Raw genomic sequence first — 23,058 nt, forward strand, 5'->3', positions numbered from 1 at the left:
CCAGGTGGTTTCAGCTACATAACCGAACCGCACGTATCGGTAACGGGCATGTGGCCCTGCGTCTGGCAGGCTGTGTGAAGCCACGTGTCTGGCAAAACCTTACTGGTGGCCTGGTAAATATATCGCCCTTATGGGAAATGGTTATGTGCCCTTCTAGCTAGGTGAAAGTTGTGTGACGCCCCTTGCCCTTTCTGGGTGCGGAGTTTTGCCACGGAGTTCAAGACCAGGAGCCAATTATTTTGGAGACGTGGAAATAGCGCTTTCGCAGAGCTGCCTTCATGCTGCCCCGATCTCTGTGTTCCGTATTCGAAACGGAGTAAAGAAGCCATGGGCGGAAAGCACGGCCAGGCTGGCCCCACGCGGGATGTGCACGTGCAACTGACGAGCTAGAGGAGAGCAATGTGATACCCACAACTCTTTGGGAGCGGCCAGCTCTCATCCAGCTTCTTCCAAGCAGGTTCTGAAAGGTTTGCGCCCCTTTTCTCAACTCACCAACCACGATGTCGTTCTCACAGTGCTACGCTCTGCGTTTCTCAAGGTGATTTGGAATGAGAGCCTTTCAGACTGCAGAGGAAGGGAGTTTCTAACAGGGGAAATGAGATGTGTAACTGACAGGCTAGATGAAGGAAATTTCCTATGCAGTTGTCATTCAGTGTGCTGGGAACAAGACCCAGGTCGGTAGAGCCTCTGGTGTCTTTGTTCCCAGACATCATCTGGCACTGTGGTGCACCAGATCCCTTAAAACGCTTGGCTAACATAGAGTCATATAAAAAGAATAGCAGTAGCCATCAGGTGGACGCACATCACAAGGAAGATTTTCAGATTTCCAGTACCAGCCCTGTGGAGTCGGACGCGTCTGCAAGCGTTTCACCCGAGAGAGTTCCTGCAACACCAGCGGTCATTCCAAGTGCAGGGACGCCTGCGGTGAAGATTGCTGTGAGTGAGAAGCGTATCATTTGTACATGATTCGTGGAAGTGGATGTGGCAAAGGGTGCTCAGGTGGACGGGACGGGGAAGCTTTCCCTCAACAAGTTGAAGGGTGCTGCTCCTACATGGAATTCGGGGATCTTGGAGAGCTGGAAAGAGCAATTTCGCAGAGATGCCTTAATGCTGCCATGAGGTCTGTGTTCCATATTCGAAATAGAATAAAAGAAGCCTTGGCCGGAGGCACGAGCAGGCTCGTCCCAGACGGGATGTGCACCTGCAACTGACGAGCTAGAGGAAAACCATGTGGTACCCACAATTCTTTCGGGATTGGCCAGTTCTCATCCAGCTTGCTCCAAGCAGGTGCTGAAAGGTTTGCGCACCTTTTCTCAACACGCAAAGCACAAGTGTGTGCAAACAGTGCTTCGTTCCGTGTTTCTCAAGCTGATATGGAATGACAGCCCTGCAGACTGCACAGGAAGGGAGTTGCTCACAGGGTAAAGGGGATGTGTACCTGACAGGCTAGATGAAGAAAATTTCCTATGCAGTTGTCCTTCAGTGTACTGGGAACAGGAGCGAGGTCGGGCCAGCACATAGTGTCTTTGGTCCCAGATATTGTCTGGCACTGTGGTGCATCGGCACCCTTAAAACCCTTTGCTAGCACAGAGCCTCATACAGAGGAGAGCAGGAGAAACCAGGTGGACACACATCCCAAAGAATCCCTGCAGACTTCCGATGCCAAGCCCAGTGGAGACGGATGGGTCTGCAAGCGTTTCACCCAAGAGGGTTCCTTCAACACTGGAGGTTATAACGAGGGCAGTGTCCCATGCGGTGAAGAGTGCTGTGAGTGAAAACCTATCATCATTTTACACGCTTCTTGCAATTGCAGCGTAGCAAAGGGTGCCCAGGTGGACGGGACGAGAAAGGCTTCCCAAAACAAGTTGCAGGGTGCTGCTCCTACATGGAATTCCGGGGTTTGTGTATTGCCGTGTGCGAGAAAGAAATCCTGGGTTGGTGTTTGTTCCTTGACTGCAGAAAGTCCTTGGAGTGAGGCTTAAGGTGACCTGTGTTCACACAGATCACTTCCGATCACACGAGGGAACGCTACAAACACTTCTTGCCACTGTGGCCTCAAGCCCACTGCAAAGGAGGCCTTTCCCCTGGTACGGGAGACGAGTTGCTCCCCTGCTCAGAAAGGCTCATGACTGAGGTTGGCTGGGCGGATGCATGGTATACCATGTGGCTTTCCCTGAAGGAACCACATACTCCTTGGTTCGAGAACATAGCGTCATCTATGCGAGACCTGTGGTACCCGACTTGCACAGGGGTTCAAATAACGCGCTCTAAGGGCTTGGCTCTGAAGCCCACACGGTGCAAACTCTTTTAAAGGCACTTGGCCATGTGCTGGTGGCGTACCTCTGCAAAGTATGGCAATGTCTCTCTGTAGGAGGTCGTCCCACGGGAAACAGAAGTTACGTTCACACGTTTGCCCCTGAGCCTAATGGCAGAGGTAAAAGATTTGTCATTTCAGAGGCTTCTCCACGGAGTTTCTGTAGAGGTGTCTCCCTCTGACTTGTAGCTCCACAGAAGCACGGTCCTCAGGCCAAGGGCAGCTTGTGCTTTCTCCTCCCTCACACCATGAAGAATTTCCTAAGGAACGGGATCCCTTTGACGTCAGCTCTCGGAACCAAGGTTTCCCCACAGTGCTCCTTTAGTGACCAGATGCTGTCCCTCTCGTGGGACACTTGAAGCGATTCCTTTCGAAACTTCCATACACAGACACTCTATCTCTTTGGTCTTTAGAAGCTGAGCGAAGCTAGCAAAGTGGGCTCAAGTCCCAGGGGCGGAACGAGGCTCATGCCTCTCCACAGAGGGCATGTAGGAACGTGTTGCTCCGAGAAGGAATGCAGAAGTCCGTTATGGGCTAGAGGATAGAAACGTGATGCACACTAATAAGAATGCCTGCAGTGGTCCCATACTGAATGTGTCATCCACCAGGTGGTTTCAGCTACATAACCGAACCGCACGTATCGGTAACGGGCATGTGGCCCTGCGTTTGGCAGGCTGTGTGAAGCCACGTGTCTGGCAAAACCTTACTGGTGGCCTGGTAAATATATCGCCCTTATGGGAAATGGTTATGTGCCCTTCTAGCTAGGTGAAAGTTGTGTTACGCCCCTTGCCCTTTCTGGGTGCGGAGTTTTGCCACGGAGTTCAAGACCAGGAGCCAATTATTTTGGAGACGTGGAAATAGCGCTTTCGCAGAGCTGCCTTCATGCTGCCCCGATCTCTGTGTTCCGTATTCGAAACGGAGTAAAGAAGCCATGGGCGGAAAGCACGGCCAGGCTGGCCCCACGCGGGATGTGCACGTGCAACTGACGAGCTAGAGGAGAGCAATGTGATACGCACAACTCTTTGGGAGCGGCCAGCTCTCATCCAGCTTCTTCCAAGCAGGTTCTGAAAGGTTTGCGCCCCTTTTCTCAACTCACCAACCACGATGTCGTTCTCACAGTGCTACGCTCTGCGTTTCTCAAGGTGATTTGGAATGAGAGCCTTTCAGACTGCAGAGGAAGGGAGTTTCTAACAGGGGAAATGAGATGTGTAACTGACAGGCTAGATGAAGGAAATTTCCTATGCAGTTGTCATTCAGTGTGCTGGGAACAAGACCCAGGTCGGTAGAGCCTCTGGTGTCTTTGTTCCCAGACATCATCTGGCACTGTGGTGCACCAGATCCCTTAAAACGCTTGGCTAACATAGAGTCATATAAAAAGAATAGCAGTAGCCTTCAGGTGGACGCACATCACAAGGAAGATTTTCAGATTTCCAGTACCAGCCCTGTGGAGTCGGACGCGTCTGCAAGCGTTTCACCCGAGAGAGTTCCTGCAACACCAGCGGTCATTCCAAGTGCAGGGACGCCTGCGGTGAAGATTGCTGTGAGTGAGAAGCGTATCATTTGTACATGATTCGTGGAAGTGGATGTGGCAAAGGGTGCTCAGGTGGACGGGACGGGGAAGCTTTCCCTCAACAAGTTGAAGGGTGCTGCTCCTACATGGAATTCGGGGATCTTGGAGAGCTGGAAAGAGCAATTTTGCAGAGATGCCTTAATGCTGCCATGAGGTCTGTGTTCCATATTCGAAATAGAATAAAAGAAGCCTTGGCCGGAGGCACGAGCAGGCTCGTCCCAGACGGGATGTGCACCTGCAACTGACGAGCTAGAGGAAAACCATGTGGTACCCACAATTCTTTCGGGATTGGCCAGTTCTCATCCAGCTTGCTCCAAGCAGGTGCTGAAAGGTTTGCGCACCTTTTCTCAACACGCAAAGCACAAGTGTGTGCAAACAGTGCTTCGTTCCGTGTTTCTCAAGCTGATATGGAATGACAGCCCTGCAGACTGCACAGGAAGGGAGTTGCTCACAGGGTAAAGGGGATGTGTACCTGACAGGCTAGATGAAGAAAATTTCCTATGCAGTTGTCCTTCAGTGTACTGGGAACAGGAGCGAGGTCGGGCCAGCACATAGTGTCTTTGGTCCCAGATATTGTCTGGCACTGTGGTGCATCGGCACCCTTAAAACCCTTTGCTAGCACAGAGCCTCATACAGAGGAGAGCAGGAGAAACCAGGTGGACACACATCCCAAAGAATCCCTGCAGACTTCCGATGCCAAGCCCAGCGGAGACGGATGGGTCTGCAAGCGTTTCACCCAAGAGGGTTCCTTCAACACTGGAGGTTATAACGAGGGCAGTGTCCCATGCGGTGAAGAGTGCTGTGAGTGAAAACCTATCATCATTTTACACGCTTCTTGCAATTGCAGCGTAGCAAAGGGTGCCCAGGTGGACGGGACGAGAAAGGCTTCCCAAAACAAGTTGCAGGGTGCTGCTCCTACATGGAATTCCGGGGTTTGTGTATTGCCGTGTGCGAGAAAGAAATCCTGGGTTGGTGTTTGTTCCTTGACTGCAGAAAGTCCTTGGAGTGAGGCTTAAGGTGACCTGTGTTCACACAGATCACTTCCGATCACACGAGGGAACGCTACAAACACTTCTTGCCACTGTGGCCTCAAGCCCACTGCAAAGGAGGCCTTTCCCCTGGTACGGGAGACGAGTTGCTCCCCTGCTCAGAAAGGCTCATGACTGAGGTTGGCTGGGCGGATGCATGGTATACCATGTGGCTTTCCCTGAAGGAACCACATACTCCTTGGTTCGAGAACATAGCGTCATCTATGCGAGACCTGTGGTACCCGACTTGCACAGGGGTTCAAATAACGCGCTCTAAGGGCTTGGCTCTGAAGCCCACACGGTGCAAACTCTTTTAAAGGCACTTGGCCATGTGCTGGTGGCGTACCTCTGCAAAGTATGGCAATGTCTCTCTGTAGGAGGTCGTCCCACGGGAAACAGAAGTTACGTTCACACGTTTGCCCCTGAGCCTAATGGCAGAGGTAAAAGATTTGTCATTTCAGAGGCTTCTCCACGGAGTTTCTGTAGAGGTGTCTCCCTCTGACTTGTAGCTCCACAGAAGCACGGTCCTCAGGCCAAGGGCAGCTTGTGCTTTCTCCTCCCTCACACCATGAAGAATTTCCTAAGGAACGGGATCCCTTTGACGTCAGCTCTCGGAACCAAGGTTTCCCCACAGTGCTCCTTTAGTGACCAGATGCTGTCCCTCTCGTGGGACACTTGAAGCGATTCCTTTCGAAACTTCCAGACACAGACACTCTATCTCTTTGGTCTTGAGAAGCTGAGAGAAGCTAGCAAAGTGGGCTCAAGTCCCAGGGGCGGAACGAGGCTCATGCCTCTCCACAGAGGGCATGTAGGAACGTGTTGCTCCGAGAAGGAATGCAGAAGTCCGTTATGGGCTAGAGGATAGAAACGTGATGCACACTAATAAGAATGCCTGCAGTGGTCCCATACTGAATGTGTCATCCACCAGGTGGTTTCAGCTACATAACCGAACCGCACGTATCGGTAACGGGCATGTGGCCCTGCGTCTGGCAGGCTGTGTGAAGCCACGTGTCTGGCAAAACCTTACTGGTGGCCTGGTAAATATATCGCCCTTATGGGAAATGGTTATGTGCCCTTCTAGCTAGGTGAAAGTTGTGTGACGCCCCTTGCCCTTTCTGGGTGCGGAGTTTTGCCACGGAGTTCAAGACCAGGAGCCAATTATTTTGGAGACGTGGAAATAGCGCTTTCGCAGAGCTGCCTTCATGCTGCCCCGATCTCTGTGTTCCGTATTCGAAACGGAGTAAAGAAGCCATGGGCGGAAAGCACGGCCAGGCTGGCCCCACACGGGATGTGCACGTGCAACTGACGAGCTAGAGGAGAGCAATGTGATACCCACAACTCTTTGGGAGCGGCCAGCTCTCATCCAGCTTCTTCCAAGCAGGTTCTGAAAGGTTTGCGCCCCTTTTCTCAACTCACCAACCACGATGTCGTTCTCACAGTGCTACGCTCTGCGTTTCTCAAGGTGATTTGGAATGAGAGCCTTTCAGACTGCAGAGGAAGGGAGTTTCTAACAGGGGAAATGAGATGTGTAACTGACAGGCTAGATGAAGGAAATTTCCTATGCAGTTGTCATTCAGTGTGCTGGGAACAAGACCCAGGTCGGTAGAGCCTCTGGTGTCTTTGTTCCCAGACATCATCTGGCACTGTGGTGCACCAGATCCCTTAAAACGCTTGGCTAACATAGAGTCATATAAAAAGAATAGCAGTAGCCATCAGGTGGACGCACATCACAAGGAAGATTTTCAGATTTCCAGTACCAGCCCTGTGGAGTCGGACGCGTCTGCAAGCGTTTCACCCGAGAGAGTTCCTGCAACACCAGCGGTCATTCCAAGTGCAGGGACGCCTGCGGTGAAGATTGCTGTGAGTGAGAAGCGTATCATTTGTACATGATTCGTGGAAGTGGATGTGGCAAAGGGTGCTCAGGTGGACGGGACGGGGAAGCTTTCCCTCAACAAGTTGAAGGGTGCTGCTCCTACATGGAATTCGGGGATCTTGGAGAGCTGGAAAGAGCAATTTCGCAGAGATGCCTTAATGCTGCCATGAGGTCTGTGTTCCATATTCGAAATAGAATAAAAGAAGCCTTGGCCGGAGGCACGAGCAGGCTCGTCCCAGACGGGATGTGCACCTGCAACTGACGAGCTAGAGGAAAACCATGTGGTACCCACAATTCTTTCGGGATTGGCCAGTTCTCATCCAGCTTGCTCCAAGCAGGTGCTGAAAGGTTTGCGCACCTTTTCTCAACACGCAAAGCACAAGTGTGTGCAAACAGTGCTTCGTTCCGTGTTTCTCAAGCTGATATGGAATGACAGCCCTGCAGACTGCACAGGAAGGGAGTTGCTCACAGGGTAAAGGGGATGTGTACCTGACAGGCTAGATGAAGAAAATTTCCTATGCAGTTGTCCTTCAGTGTACTGGGAACAGGAGCGAGGTCGGGCCAGCACATAGTGTCTTTGGTCCCAGATATTGTCTGGCACTGTGGTGCATCGGCACCCTTAAAACCCTTTGCTAGCACAGAGCCTCATACAGAGGAGAGCAGGAGAAACCAGGTGGACACACATCCCAAAGAATCCCTGCAGACTTCCGATGCCAAGCCCAGCGGAGACGGATGGGTCTGCAAGCGTTTCACCCAAGAGGGTTCCTTCAACACTGGAGGTTATAACGAGGGCAGTGTCCCATGCGGTGAAGAGTGCTGTGAGTGAAAACCTATCATCATTTTACACGCTTCTTGCAATTGCAGCGTAGCAAAGGGTGCCCAGGTGGACGGGACGAGAAAGGCTTCCCAAAACAAGTTGCAGGGTGCTGCTCCTACATGGAATTCCGGGGTTTGTGTATTGCCGTGTGCGAGAAAGAAATCCTGGGTTGGTGTTTGTTCCTTGACTGCAGAAAGTCCTTGGAGTGAGGCTTAAGGTGACCTGTGTTCACACAGATCACTTCCGATCACACGAGGGAACGCTACAAACACTTCTTGCCACTGTGGCCTCAAGCCCACTGCAAAGGAGGCCTTTCCCCTGGTACGGGAGACGAGTTGCTCCCCTGCTCAGAAAGGCTCATGACTGAGGTTGGCTGGGCGGATGCATGGTATACCATGTGGCTTTCCCTGAAGGAACCACATACTCCTTGGTTCGAGAACATAGCGTCATCTATGCGAGACCTGTGGTACCCGACTTGCACAGGGGTTCAAATAACGCGCTCTAAGGGCTTGGCTCTGAAGCCCACACGGTGCAAACTCTTTTAAAGGCACTTGGCCATGTGCTGGTGGCGTACCTCTGCAAAGTATGGCAATGTCTCTCTGTAGGAGGTCGTCCCACGGGAAACAGAAGTTACGTTCACACGTTTGCCCCTGAGCCTAATGGCAGAGGTAAAAGATTTGTCATTTCAGAGGCTTCTCCACGGAGTTTCTGTAGAGGTGTCTCCCTCTGACTTGTAGCTCCACAGAAGCACGGTCCTCAGGCCAAGGGCAGCTTGTGCTTTCTCCTCCCTCACACCATGAAGAATTTCCTAAGGAACGGGATCCCTTTGACGTCAGCTCTCGGAACCAAGGTTTCCCCACAGTGCTCCTTTAGTGACCAGATGCTGTCCCTCTCGTGGGACACTTGAAGCGATTCCTTTCGAAACTTCCAGACACAGACACTCTATCTCTTTGGTCTTGAGAAGCTGAGAGAAGCTAGCAAAGTGGGCTCAAGTCCCAGGGGCGGAACGAGGCTCATGCCTCTCCACAGAGGGCATGTAGGAACGTGTTGCTCCGAGAAGGAATGCAGAAGTCCGTTATGGGCTAGAGGATAGAAACGTGATGCACACTAATAAGAATGCCTGCAGTGGTCCCATACTGAATGTGTCATCCACCAGGTGGTTTCAGCTACATAACCGAACCGCACGTATCGGTAACGGGCATGTGGCCCTGCGCCTGGCAGGCTGTGTGAAGCCACGTGTCTGGCAAAACCTTACTGGTGGCCTGGTAAATATATCGCCCTTATGGGAAATGGTTATGTGCCCTTCTAGCTAGGTGAAAGTTGTGTGACGCCCCTTGCCCTTTCTGGGTGTGGAGTTTTGCCACGGAGTTCAAGACCAGGAGCCAATTATTTTGGAGACGTGGAAATAGCGCTTTTGCAGAGCTGCCTTCATGCTGCCCCGATCTCTGTGTTCCGTATTCGAAACGGAGTAAAGAAGCCATGGGCGGAAAGCACGGCCAGGCTGGCCCCACGCGGGATGTGCACGTGCAACTGACGAGCTAGAGGAGAGCAATGTGATACCCACAACTCTTTGGGAGCGGCCAGCTCTCATCCAGCTTCTTCCAAGCAGGTTCTGAAAGGTTTGCGCCCCTTTTCTCAACTCACCAACCACGATGTCGTTCTCACAGTGCTACGCTCTGCGTTTCTCAAGGTGATTTGGAATGAGAGCCTTTCAGACTGCAGAGGAAGGGAGTTTCTAACAGGGGAAATGAGATGTGTAACTGACAGGCTAGATGAAGGAAATTTCCTATGCAGTTGTCATTCAGTGTGCTGGGAACAAGACCCAGGTCGGTAGAGCCTCTGGTGTCTTTGTTCCCAGACATCATCTGGCACTGTGGTGCACCAGATCCCTTAAAACGCTTGGCTAACATAGAGTCATATAAAAAGAATAGCAGTAGCCATCAGGTGGACGCACATCACAAGGAAGATTTTCAGATTTCCAGTACCAGCCCTGTGGAGTCGGACGCGTCTGCAAGCGTTTCACCCGAGAGAGTTCCTGCAACACCAGCGGTCATTCCAAGTGCAGGGACGCCTGCGGTGAAGATTGCTGTGAGTGAGAAGCGTATCATTTGTACATGATTCGTGGAAGTGGATGTGGCAAAGGGTGCTCAGGTGGACGGGACGGGGAAGCTTTCCCTCAACAAGTTGAAGGGTGCTGCTCCTACATGGAATTCGGGGATCTTGGAGAGCTGGAAAGAGCAATTTCGCAGAGATGCCTTAATGCTGCCATGAGGTCTGTGTTCCATATTCGAAATAGAATAAAAGAAGCCTTGGCCGGAGGCACGAGCAGGCTCGTCCCAGACGGGATGTGCACCTGCAACTGACGAGCTAGAGGAAAACCATGTGGTACCCACAATTCTTTCGGGATTGGCCAGTTCTCATCCAGCTTGCTCCAAGCAGGTGCTGAAAGGTTTGCGCACCTTTTCTCAACACGCAAAGCACAAGTGTGTGCAAACAGTGCTTCGTTCCGTGTTTCTCAAGCTGATATGGAATGACAGCCCTGCAGACTGCACAGGAAGGGAGTTGCTCACAGGGTAAAGGGGATGTGTACCTGACAGGCTAGATGAAGAAAATTTCCTATGCAGTTGTCCTTCAGTGTACTGGGAACAGGAGCGAGGTCGGGCCAGCACATAGTGTCTTTGGTCCCAGATATTGTCTGGCACTGTGGTGCATCGGCACCCTTAAAACCCTTTGCTAGCACAGAGCCTCATACAGAGGAGAGCAGGAGAAACCAGGTGGACACACATCCCAAAGAATCCCTGCAGACTTCCGATGCCAAGCCCAGCGGAGACGGATGGGTCTGCAAGCGTTTCACCCAAGAGGGTTCCTTCAACACTGGAGGTTATAACGAGGGCAGTGTCCCATGCGGTGAAGAGTGCTGTGAGTGAAAACCTATCATCATTTTACACGCTTCTTGCAATTGCAGCGTAGCAAAGGGTGCCCAGGTGGACGGGACGAGAAAGGCTTCCCAAAACAAGTTGCAGGGTGCTGCTCCTACATGGAATTCCGGGGTTTGTGTATTGCCGTGTGCGAGAAAGAAATCCTGGGTTGGTGTTTGTTCCTTGACTGCAGAAAGTCCTTGGAGTGAGGCTTAAGGTGACCTGTGTTCACACAGATCACTTCCGATCACACGAGGGAACGCTACAAACACTTCTTGCCACTGTGGCCTCAAGCCCACTGCAAAGGAGGCCTTTCCCCTGGTACGGGAGACGAGTTGCTCCCCTGCTCAGAAAGGCTCATGACTGAGGTTGGCTGGGCGGATGCATGGTATACCATGTGGCTTTCCCTGAAGGAACCACATACTCCTTGGTTCGAGAACATAGCGTCATCTATGCGAGACCTGTGGTACCCGACTTGCACAGGGGTTCAAATAACGCGCTCTAAGGGCTTGGCTCTGAAGCCCACACGGTGCAAACTCTTTTAAAGGCACTTGGCCATGTGCTGGTGGCGTACCTCTGCAAAGTATGGCAATGTCTCTCTGTAGGAGGTCGTCCCACGGGAAACAGAAGTTACGTTCACACGTTTGCCCCTGAGCCTAATGGCAGAGGTAAAAGATTTGTCATTTCAGAGGCTTCTCCACGGAGTTTCTGTAGAGGTGTCTCCCTCTGACTTGTAGCTCCACAGAAGCACGGTCCTCAGGCCAAGGGCAGCTTGTGCTTTCTCCTCCCTCACACCATGAAGAATTTCCTAAGGAACGGGATCCCTTTGACGTCAGCTCTCGGAACCAAGGTTTCCCCACAGTGCTCCTTTAGTGACCAGATGCTGTCCCTCTCGTGGGACACTTGAAGCGATTCCTTTCGAAACTTCCAGACACAGACACTCTATCTCTTTGGTCTTGAGAAGCTGAGAGAAGCTAGCAAAGTGGGCTCAAGTCCCAGGGGCGGAACGAGGCTCATGCCTCTCCACAGAGGGCATGTAGGAACGTGTTGCTCCGAGAAGGAATGCAGAAGTCCGTTATGGGCTAGAGGATAGAAACGTGATGCACACTAATAAGAATGCCTGCAGTGGTCCCATACTGAATGTGTCATCCACCAGGTGGTTTCAGCTACATAACCGAACCGCACGTATCGGTAACGGGCATGTGGCCCTGCGCCTGGCAGGCTGTGTGAAGCCACGTGTCTGGCAAAACCTTACTGGTGGCCTGGTAAATATATCGCCCTTATGGGAAATGGTTATGTGCCCTTCTAGCTAGGTGAAAGTTGTGTGACGCCCCTTGCCCTTTCTGGGTGTGGAGTTTTGCCACGGAGTTCAAGACCAGGAGCCAATTATTTTGGAGACGTGGAAATAGCGCTTTTGCAGAGCTGCCTTCATGCTGCCCCGATCTCTGTGTTCCGTATTCGAAACGGAGTAAAGAAGCCATGGGCGGAAAGCACGGCCAGGCTGGCCCCACGCGGGATGTGCACGTGCAACTGACGAGCTAGAGGAGAGCAATGTGATACCCACAACTCTTTGGGAGCGGCCAGCTCTCATCCAGCTTCTTCCAAGCAGGTTCTGAAAGGTTTGCGCCCCTTTTCTCAACTCACCAACCACGATGTCGTTCTCACAGTGCTACGCTCTGCGTTTCTCAAGGTGATTTGGAATGAGAGCCTTTCAGACTGCAGAGGAAGGGAGTTTCTAACAGGGGAAATGAGATGTGTAACTGACAGGCTAGATGAAGGAAATTTCCTATGCAGTTGTCATTCAGTGTGCTGGGAACAAGACCCAGGTCGGTAGAGCCTCTGGTGTCTTTGTTCCCAGACATCATCTGGCACTGTGGTGCACCAGATCCCTTAAAACGCTTGGCTAACATAGAGTCATATAAAAAGAATAGCAGTAGCCATCAGGTGGACGCACATCACAAGGAAGATTTTCAGATTTCCAGTACCAGCCCTGTGGAGTCGGACGCGTCTGCAAGCGTTTCACCCGAGAGAGTTCCTGCAACACCAGCGGTCATTCCAAGTGCAGGGACGCCTGCGGTGAAGATTGCTGTGAGTGAGAAGCGTATCATTTGTACATGATTCGTGGAAGTGGATGTGGCAAAGGGTGCTCAGGTGGACGGGACGGGGAAGCTTTCCCTCAACAAGTTGAAGGGTGCTGCTCCTACATGGAATTCGGGGATCTTGGAGAGCTGGAAAGAGCAATTTCGCAGAGATGCCTTAATGCTGCCATGAGGTCTGTGTTCCATATTCGAAATAGAATAAAAGAAGCCTTGGCCGGAGGCACGAGCAGGCTCGTCCCAGACGGGATGTGCACCTGCAACTGACGAGCTAGAGGAAAACCATGTGGTACCCACAATTCTTTCGGGATTGGCCAGTTCTCATCCAGCTTGCTCCAAGCAGGTGCTGAAAGGTTTGCGCACCTTTTCTCAACACGCAAAGCACAAGTGTGTGCAAACAGTGCTTCGTTCCGTGTTTCTCAAGCTGATATGGAATGACAGCCCTGCAGACTGCACAGGAAGGGAGTTGCTCACAGGGTAAAGGGGATGTGTACCTGACAGGCTAGATGAAGAAAATTTCCTATGCAGTTGTCCTTCAGTGTACTGGGAACAGGAGCGAGGTCGGGCCAGCACATAGTGTCTTTGGTCCCAGATATTGTCTGGCACTGTGGTGCATCGGCACCCTTAAAACCCTTTGCTAGCACAGAGCCTCATACAGAGGAGAGCAGGAGAAACCAGGTGGACACACATCCCAAAGAATCCCTGCAGACTTCCGATGCCAAGCCCAGCGGAGACGGATGGGTCTGCAAGCGTTTCACCCAAGAGGGTTCCTTCAACACTGGAGGTTATAACGAGGGCAGTGTCCCATGCGGTGAAGAGTGCTGTGAGTGAAAACCTATCATCATTTTACACGCTTCTTGCAATTGCAGCGTAGCAAAGGGTGCCCAGGTGGACGGGACGAGAAAGGCTTCCCAAAACAAGTTGCAGGGTGCTGCTCCTACATGGAATTCCGGGGTTTGTGTATTGCCGTGTGCGAGAAAGAAATCCTGGGTTGGTGTTTGTTCCTTGACTGCAGAAAGTCCTTGGAGTGAGGCTTAAGGTGACCTGTGTTCACACAGATCACTTCCGATCACACGAGGGAACGCTACAAACACTTCTTGCCACTGTGGCCTCAAGCCCACTGCAAAGGAGGCCTTTCCCCTGGTACGGGAGACGAGTTGCTCCCCTGCTCAGAAAGGCTCATGACTGAGGTTGGCTGGGCGGATGCATGGTATACCATGTGGCTTTCCCTGAAGGAACCACATACTCCTTGGTTCGAGAACATAGCGTCATCTATGCGAGACCTGTGGTACCCGACTTGCACAGGGGTTCAAATAACGCGCTCTAAGGGCTTGGCTCTGAAGCCCACACGGTGCAAACTCTTTTAAAGGCACTTGGCCATGTGCTGGTGGCGTACCTCTGCAAAGTATGGCAATGTCTCTCTGTAGGAGGTCGTCCCACGGGAAACAGAAGTTACGTTCACACGTTTGCCCCTGAGCCTAATGGCAGAGGTAAAAGATTTGTCATTTCAGAGGCTTCTCCACGGAGTTTCTGTAGAGGTGTCTCCCTCTGACTTGTAGCTCCACAGAAGCACGGTCCTCAGGCCAAGGGCAGCTTGTGCTTTCTCCTCCCTCACACCATGAAGAATTTCCTAAGGAACGGGATCCCTTTGACGTCAGCTCTCGGAACCAAGGTTTCCCCACAGTGCTCCTTTAGTGACCAGATGCTGTCCCTCTCGTGGGACACTTGAAGCGATTCCTTTCGAAACTTCCATACACAGACACTCTATCTCTTTGGTCTTTAGAAGCTGAGAGAAGCTAGCAAAGTGGGCTCAAGTCCCAGGGGCGGAACGAGGCTCATGCCTCTCCACAGAGGGCATGTAGGAACGTGTTGCTCCGAGAAGGAATGCAGAAGTCCGTTATGGGCTAGAGGATAGAAACGTGATGCACACTAATAAGAATGCCTGCAGTGGTCCCATACTGAATGTGTCATCCACCAGGTGGTTTCAGCTACATAACCGAACCGCACGTATCGGTAACGGGCATGTGGCCCTGCGCCTGGCAGGCTGTGTGAAGCCACGTGTCTGGCAAAACCTTACTGGTGGCCTGGTAAATATATCGCCCTTATGGGAAATGGTTATGTGCCCTTCTAGCTAGGTGAAAGTTGTGTGACGCCCCTTGCCCTTTCTGGGTGCGGAGTTTTGCCACGGAGTTCAAGACCAGGAGCCAATTATTTTGGAGACGTGGAAATAGCGCTTTCGCAGAGCTGCCTTCATGCTGCCCCGATCTCTGTGTTCCGTATTCGAAACGGAGTAAAGAAGCCATGGGCGGAAAGCACGGCCAGGCTGGCCCCACGCGGGATGTGCACGTGCAACTGACGAGCTAGAGGAGAGCAATGTGATACCCACAACTCTTTGGGAGCGGCCAGCTCTCATCCAGCTTCTTCCAAGCAGGTTCTGAAAGGTTTGCGCCCCTTTTCTCAACTCACCAACCACGATGTCGTTCTCACAGTGCTACGCTCTGCGTTTCTCAAGGTGATTTGGAATGAGAGCCTTTCAGACTGCAGAGGAAGGGAGTTTCTAACAGGGGAAATGAGATGTGTAACTGACAGGCTAGATGAAGGAAATTTCCTATGCAGTTGTCATTCAGTGTGCTGGGAACAAGACCCAGGTCGGTAGAGCCTCTGGTGTCTTTGTTCCCAGACATCATCTGGCACTGTGGTGCACCAGATCCCTTAAAACGCTTGGCTAACATAGAGTCATATAAAAAGAATAGCAGTAGCCATCAGGTGGACGCACATCACAAGGAAGATTTTCAGATTTCCAGTACCAGCCCTGTGGAGTCGGACGCGTCTGCAAGCGTTTCACCCGAGAGAGTTCCTGCAACACCAGCGGTCATTCCAAGTGCAGGGACGCCTGCGGTGAAGATTGCTGTGAGTGAGAAGCGTATCATTTGTACATGATTCGTGGAAGTGGATGTGGCAAAGGGTGCTCAGGTGGACGGGACGGGGAAGCTTTCCCTCAACAAGTTGAAGGGTGCTGCTCCTACATGGAATTCGGGGATCTTGGAGAGCTGGAAAGAGCAATTTCGCAGAGATGCCTTAATGCTGCCATGAGGTCTGTGTTCCATATTCGAAATAGAATAAAAGAAGCCTTGGCCGGAGGCACGAGCAGGCTCGTCCCAAACGGGATGTGCACCTGCAACTGACGAGCTAGAGGAAAACCATGTGGTACCCACAATTCTTTCGGGATTGGCCAGTTCTCATCCAGCTTGCTCCAAGCAGGTGCTGAAAGGTTTGCGCACCTTTTCTCAACACGCAAAGCACAAGTGTGTGCAAACAGTGCTTCGTTCCGTGTTTCTCAAGCTGATATGGAATGACAGCCCTGCAGACTGCACAGGAAGGGAGTTGCTCACAGGGTAAAGGGGATGTGTACCTGACAGGCTAGATGAAGAAAATTTCCTATGCAGTTGTCCTTCAGTGTACTGGGAACAGGAGCGAGGTCGGGCCAGCACATAGTGTCTTTGGTCCCAGATATTGTCTGGCACTGTGGTGCATCGGCACCCTTAAAACCCTTTGCTAGCACAGAGCCTCATACAGAGGAGAGCAGGAGAAACCAGGTGGACACACATCCCAAAGAATCCCTGCAGACTTCCGATACCAAGCCCAGCGGAGACGGATGGGTCTGCAAGCGTTTCACCCAAGAGGGTTCCTTCAACACTGGAGGTTATAACGAGGGCAGTGTCCCATGCGGTCAAGAGTGCTGTGAGTGAAAACCTATCATCATTTTACACGCTTCTTGCAATTGCAGCGTAGCAAAGGGTGCTCAGGTGGACGGGACGAGAAAGGCTTCCCAAAACAAGTTGCAGGGTGCTGCTCCTACATGGAATTCCGGGGTTTGTGTATTGCTGTGTGCGAGAAAGAAATCCTGGGTTGGTGTTTGTTCCTTGACTGCAGAAAGTCCTTGGAGTGAGGCTTAAGGTGACCTGTGTTCACACAGATCACTTCCGATCACACGAGGGAACGCTACAAACACTTCTTGCCACTGTGGCCTCAAGCCCACTGCAAAGGAGGCCTTTCCCCTGGTACGGGAGACGAGTTGCTCCCCTGCTCAGAAAGGCTCATGACTGAGGTTGGCTGGGCGGATGCATGGTATACCATGTGGCTTTCCCTGAAGGAACCACATACTCCTTGGTTCGAGAACATAGCGTCATCTATGCGAGACCTGTGGTACCCGACTTGCACAGGGGTTCAAATAACGCGCTCTAAGGGCTTGGCTCTGAAGCCCACACGGTGCAAACTCTTTTAAAGGCACTTGGCCATGTGCTGGTGGCGTACCTCTGCAAAGTATGGCAATGTCTCTCTGTAGGAGGTCGTCCCACGGGAAACAGAAGTTACGTTCACACGTTTGCCCCTGAGCCTAATGGCAGAGGTAAAAGATTTGTCATTTCAGAGGCTTCTCCACGGAGTTTCTGTAGAGGTGTCTCCCTCTGACTTGTAGCTCCACAGAAGCACGGTCCTCAGGCCAAGGGCAGCTTGTGCTTTCTCCTCCCTCACACCATGAAGAATTTCCTAAGGAACGGGATCCCTTTGACGTCAGCTCTCGGAACCAAGGTTTCCCCACAGTGCTCCTTTAGTGACCAGATGCTGTCCCTCTCGTGGGACACTTGAAGCGATTCCTTTCGAAACTTCCAGACACAGACACTCTATCTCTTTGGTCTTGAGAAGCTGAGAGAAGCTAACAAAGTGGGCTCAAGTCCCAGGGGCGGAACGAGGCTCATGCCTCTCCACAGAGGGCATGTAGGAACGTGTTGCTCCGAGAAGGCATGCAGAAGTCCGTTATGGGCTAGAGGATAGAAACGTGATGCACACTAATAAGAATGCCTGCAGTGGTCCCATACTGAATGTGTCATCCACCAGGTGGTTTCAGCTACATAACCGAACCGCACGTATCGGTAACGGGCATGTGGCCCTGCGCCTGGCAGGCTGTGTGAAGCCACGTGTCTGGCAAAACCTTACTGGTGGCCTGGTAAATATATCGCCCTTATGGGAAATGGTTATGTGCCCTTCTAGCTAGGTGAAAGTTGTGTGACGCCCCTTGCCCTTTCTGGGTGTGGAGTTTTGCCACGGAGTTCAAGACCAGGAGCCAATTATTTTGGAGACGTGGAAATAGCGCTTTCGCAGAGCTGCCTTCATGCTGCCCCGATCTCTGTGTTCCGTATTCGAAACGGAGTAAAGAAGCCATGGGCGGAAAGCACGGCCAGGCTGGCCCCACGCGGGATGTGCACGTGCAACTGACGAGCTAGAGGAGAGCAATGTGATACCCACAACTCTTTGGGAGCGGCCAGCTCTCATCCAGCTTCTTCCAAGCAGGTTCTGAAAGGTTTGCGCCCCTTTTCTCAACTCACCAACCACGATGTCGTTCTCACAGTGCTACGCTCTGCGTTTCTCAAGGTGATTTGGAATGAGAGCCTTTCAGACTGCAGAGGAAGGGAGTTTCTAACAGGGGAAATGAGATGTGTAACTGACAGGCTAGATGAAGGAAATTTCCTATGCAGTTGTCATTCAGTGTGCTGGGAACAAGACCCAGGTCGGTAGAGCCTCTGGTGTCTTTGTTCCCAGACATCATCTGGCACTGTGGTGCACCAGATCCCTTAAAACGCTTGGCTAACATAGAGTCATATAAAAAGAATAGCAGTAGCCATCAGGTGGACGCACATCACAAGGAAGATTTTCAGATTTCCAGTACCAGCCCTGTGGAGTCGGACGCGTCTGCAAGCGTTTCACCCGAGAGAGTTCCTGCAACACCAGCGGTCATTCCAAGTGCAGGGACGCCTGCGGTGAAGATTGCTGTGAGTGAGAAGCGTATCATTTGTACATGATTCGTGGAAGTGGATGTGGCAAAGGGTGCTCAGGTGGACGGGACGGGGAAGCTTTCCCTCAACAAGTTGAAGGGTGCTGCTCCTACATGGAATTCGGGGATCTTGGAGAGCTGGAAAGAGCAATTTCGCAGAGATGCCTTAATGCTGCCATGAGGTCTGTGTTCCATATTCGAAATAGAATAAAAGAAGCCTTGGCCGGAGGCACGAGCAGGCTCGTCCCAGACGGGATGTGCACCTGCAACTGACGAGCTAGAGGAAAACCATGTGGTACCCACAATTCTTTCGGGATTGGCCAGTTCTCATCCAGCTTGCTCCAAGCAGGTGCTGAAAGGTTTGCGCACCTTTTCTCAACACGCAAAGCACAAGTGTGTGCAAACAGTGCTTCGTTCCGTGTTTCTCAAGCTGATATGGAATGACAGCCCTGCAGACTGCACAGGAAGGGAGTTGCTCACAGGGTAAAGGGGATGTGTACCTGACAGGCTAGATGAAGAAAATTTCCTATGCAGTTGTCCTTCAGTGTACTGGGAACAGGAGCGAGGTCGGGCCAGCACATAGTGTCTTTGGTCCCAGATATTGTCTGGCACTGTGGTGCATCGGCACCCTTAAAACCCTTTGCTAGCACAGAGCCTCATACAGAGGAGAGCAGGAGAAACCAGGTGGACACACATCCCAAAGAATCCCTGCAGACTTCCGATGCCAAGCCCAGCGGAGACGGATGGGTCTGCAAGCGTTTCACCCAAGAGGGTTCCTTCAACACTGGAGGTTATAACGAGGGCAGTGTCCCATGCGGTCAAGAGTGCTGTGAGTGAAAACCTATCATCATTTTACACGCTTCTTGCAATTGCAGCGTAGCAAAGGGTGCTCAGGTGGACGGGACGAGAAAGGCTTCCCAAAACAAGTTGCAGGGTGCTGCTCCTACATGGAATTCCGGGGTTTGTGTATTGCCGTGTGCGAGAAAGAAATCCTGGGTTGGTGTTTGTTCCTTGACTGCAGAAAGTCCTTGGAGTGAGGCTTAAGGTGACCTGTGTTCACACAGATCACTTCCGATCACACGAGGGAACGCTACAAACACTTCTTGCCACTGTGGCCTCAAGCCCACTGCAAAGGAGGCCTTTCCCCTGGTACGGGAGACGAGTTGCTCCCCTGCTCAGAAAGGCTCATGACTGAGGTTGGCTGGGCGGATGCATGGTATACCATGTGGCTTTCCCTGAAGGAACCACATACTCCTTGGTTCGAGAACATAGCGTCATCTATGCGAGACCTGTGGTACCCGACTTGCACAGGGGTTCAAATAACGCGCTCTAAGGGCTTGGCTCTGAAGCCCACACGGTGCAAACTCTTTTAAAGGCACTTGGCCATGTGCTGGTGGCGTACCTCTGCAAAGTATGGCAATGTCTCTCTGTAGGAGGTCGTCCCACGGGAAACAGAAGTTACGTTCACACGTTTGCCCCTGAGCCTAATGGCAGAGGTAAAAGATTTGTCATTTCAGAGGCTTCTCCACGGAGTTTCTGTAGAGGTGTCTCCCTCTGACTTGTAGCTCCACAGAAGCACGGTCCTCAGGCCAAGGGCAGCTTGTGCTTTCTCCTCCCTCACACCATGAAGAATTTCCTAAGGAACGGGATCCCTTTGACGTCAGCTCTCGGAACCAAGGTTTCCCCACAGTGCTCCTTTAGTGACCAGATGCTGTCCCTCTCGTGGGACACTTGAAGCGATTCCTTTCGAAACTTCCAGACACAGACACTCTATCTCTTTGGTCTTGAGAAGCTGAGAGAAGCTAACAAAGTGGGCTCAAGTCCCAGGGGCGGAACGAGGCTCATGCCTCTCCACAGAGGGCATGTAGGAACGTGTTGCTCCGAGAAGGCATGCAGAAGTCCGTTATGGGCTAGAGGATAGAAACGTGATGCACACTAATAAGAATGCCTGCAGTGGTCCCATACTGAATGTGTCATCCACCAGGTGGTTTCAGCTACATAACCGAACCGCACGTATCGGTAACGGGCATGTGGCCCTGCGCCTGGCAGGCTGTGTGAAGCCACGTGTCTGGCAAAACCTTACTGGTGGCCTGGTAAATATATCGCCCTTATGGGAAATGGTTATGTGCCCTTCTAGCTAGGTGAAAGTTGTGTGACGCCCCTTGCCCTTTCTGGGTGTGGAGTTTTGCCACGGAGTTCAAGACCAGGAGCCAATTATTTTGGAGACGTGGAAATAGCGCTTTCGCAGAGCTGCCTTCATGCTGCCCCGATCTCTGTGTTCCGTATTCGAAACGGAGTAAAGAAGCCATGGGCGGAAAGCACGGCCAGGCTGGCCCCACGCGGGATGTGCACGTGCAACTGACGAGCTAGAGGAGAGCAATGTGATACCCACAACTCTTTGGGAGCGGCCAGCTCTCATCCAGCTTCTTCCAAGCAGGTTCTGAAAGGTTTGCGCCCCTTTTCTCAACTCACCAACCACGATGTCGTTCTCACAGTGCTACGCTCTGCGTTTCTCAAGGTGATTTGGAATGAGAGCCTTTCAGACTGCAGAGGAAGGGAGTTTCTAACAGGGGAAATGAGATGTGTAACTGACAGGCTAGATGAAGGAAATTTCCTATGCAGTTGTCATTCAGTGTGCTGGGAACAAGACCCAGGTCGGTAGAGCCTCTGGTGTCTTTGTTCCCAGACATCATCTGGCACTGTGGTGCACCAGATCCCTTAAAACGCTTGGCTAACATAGAGTCATATAAAAAGAATAGCAGTAGCCATCAGGTGGACGCACATCACAAGGAAGATTTTCAGATTTCCAGTACCAGCCCTGTGGAGTCGGACGCGTCTGCAAGCGTTTCACCCGAGAGAGTTCCTGCAACACCAGCGGTCATTCCAAGTGCAGGGACGCCTGCGGTGAAGATTGCTGTGAGTGAGAAGCGTATCATTTGTACATGATTCGTGGAAGTGGATGTGGCAAAGGGTGCTCAGGTGGACGGGACGGGGAAGCTTTCCCTCAACAAGTTGAAGGGTGCTGCTCCTACATGGAATTCGGGGATCTTGGAGAGCTGGAAAGAGCAATTTCGCAGAGATGCCTTAATGCTGCCATGAGGTCTGTGTTCCATATTCGAAATAGAATAAAAGAAGCCTTGGCCGGAGGCACGAGCAGGCTCGTCCCAGACGGGATGTGCACCTGCAACTGACGAGCTAGAGGAAAACCATGTGGTACCCACAATTCTTTCGGGATTGGCCAGTTCTCATCCAGCTTGCTCCAAGCAGGTGCTGAAAGGTTTGCGCACCTTTTCTCAACACGCAAAGCACAAGTGTGTGCAAACAGTGCTTCGTTCCGTGTTTCTCAAGCTGATATGGAATGACAGCCCTGCAGACTGCACAGGAAGGGAGTTGCTCACAGGGTAAAGGGGATGTGTACCTGACAGGCTAGATGAAGAAAATTTCCTATGCAGTTGTCCTTCAGTGTACTGGGAACAGGAGCGAGGTCGGGCCAGCACATAGTGTCTTTGGTCCCAGATATTGTCTGGCACTGTGGTGCATCGGCACCCTTAAAACCCTTTGCTAGCACAGAGCCTCATACAGAGGAGAGCAGGAGAAACCAGGTGGACACACATCCCAAAGAATCCCTGCAGACTTCCGATGCCAAGCCCAGCGGAGACGGATGGGTCTGCAAGCGTTTCACCCAAGAGGGTTCCTTCAACACTGGAGGTTATAACGAGGGCAGTGTCCCATGCGGTGAAGAGTGCTGTGAGTGAAAACCTATCATCATTTTACACGCTTCTTGCAATTGCAGCGTAGCAAAGGGTGCTCAGGTGGACGGGACGAGAAAGGCTTCCCAAAACAAGTTGCAGGGTGCTGCTCCTACATGGAATTCCGGGGTTTGTGTATTGCCGTGTGCGAGAAAGAAATCCTGGGTTGGTGTTTGTTCCTTGACTGCAGAAAGTCCTTGGAGTGAGGCTTAAGGTGACCTGTGTTCACACAGATCACTTCCGATCACACGAGGGAACGCTACAAACACTTCTTGCCACTGTGGCCTCAAGCCCACTGCAAAGGAGGCCTTTCCCCTGGTACGGGAGACGAGTTGCTCCCCTGCTCAGAAAGGCTCATGACTGAGGTTGGCTGGGCGGATGCATGGTATACCATGTGGCTTTCCCTGAAGGAACCACATACTCCTTGGTTCGAGAACATAGCGTCATCTATGCGAGACCTGTGGTACCCGACTTGCACAGGGGTTCAAATAACGCGCTCTAAGGGCTTGGCTCTGAAGCCCACACGGTGCAAACTCTTTTAAAGGCACTTGGCCATGTGCTGGTGGCGTACCTCTGCAAAGTATGGCAATGTCTCTCTGTAGGAGGTCGTCCCACGGGAAACAGAAGTTACGTTCACACGTTTGCCCCTGAGCCTAATGGCAGAGGTAAAAGATTTGTCATTTCAGAGGCTTCTCCACGGAGTTTCTGTAGAGGTGTCTCCCTCTGACTTGTAGCTCCACAGAAGCACGGTCCTCAGGCCAAGGGCAGCTTGTGCTTTCTCCTCCCTCACACCATGAAGAATTTCCTAAGGAACGGGATCCCTTTGACGTCAGCTCTCGGAACCAAGGTTTCCCCACAGTGCT

Source organism: Balaenoptera ricei, chromosome X (genome assembly GCF_028023285.1).
Source record: "Balaenoptera ricei isolate mBalRic1 chromosome X, mBalRic1.hap2, whole genome shotgun sequence".
In the NCBI taxonomy this organism is placed as follows: Eukaryota; Metazoa; Chordata; class Mammalia; order Artiodactyla; family Balaenopteridae; genus Balaenoptera; species Balaenoptera ricei.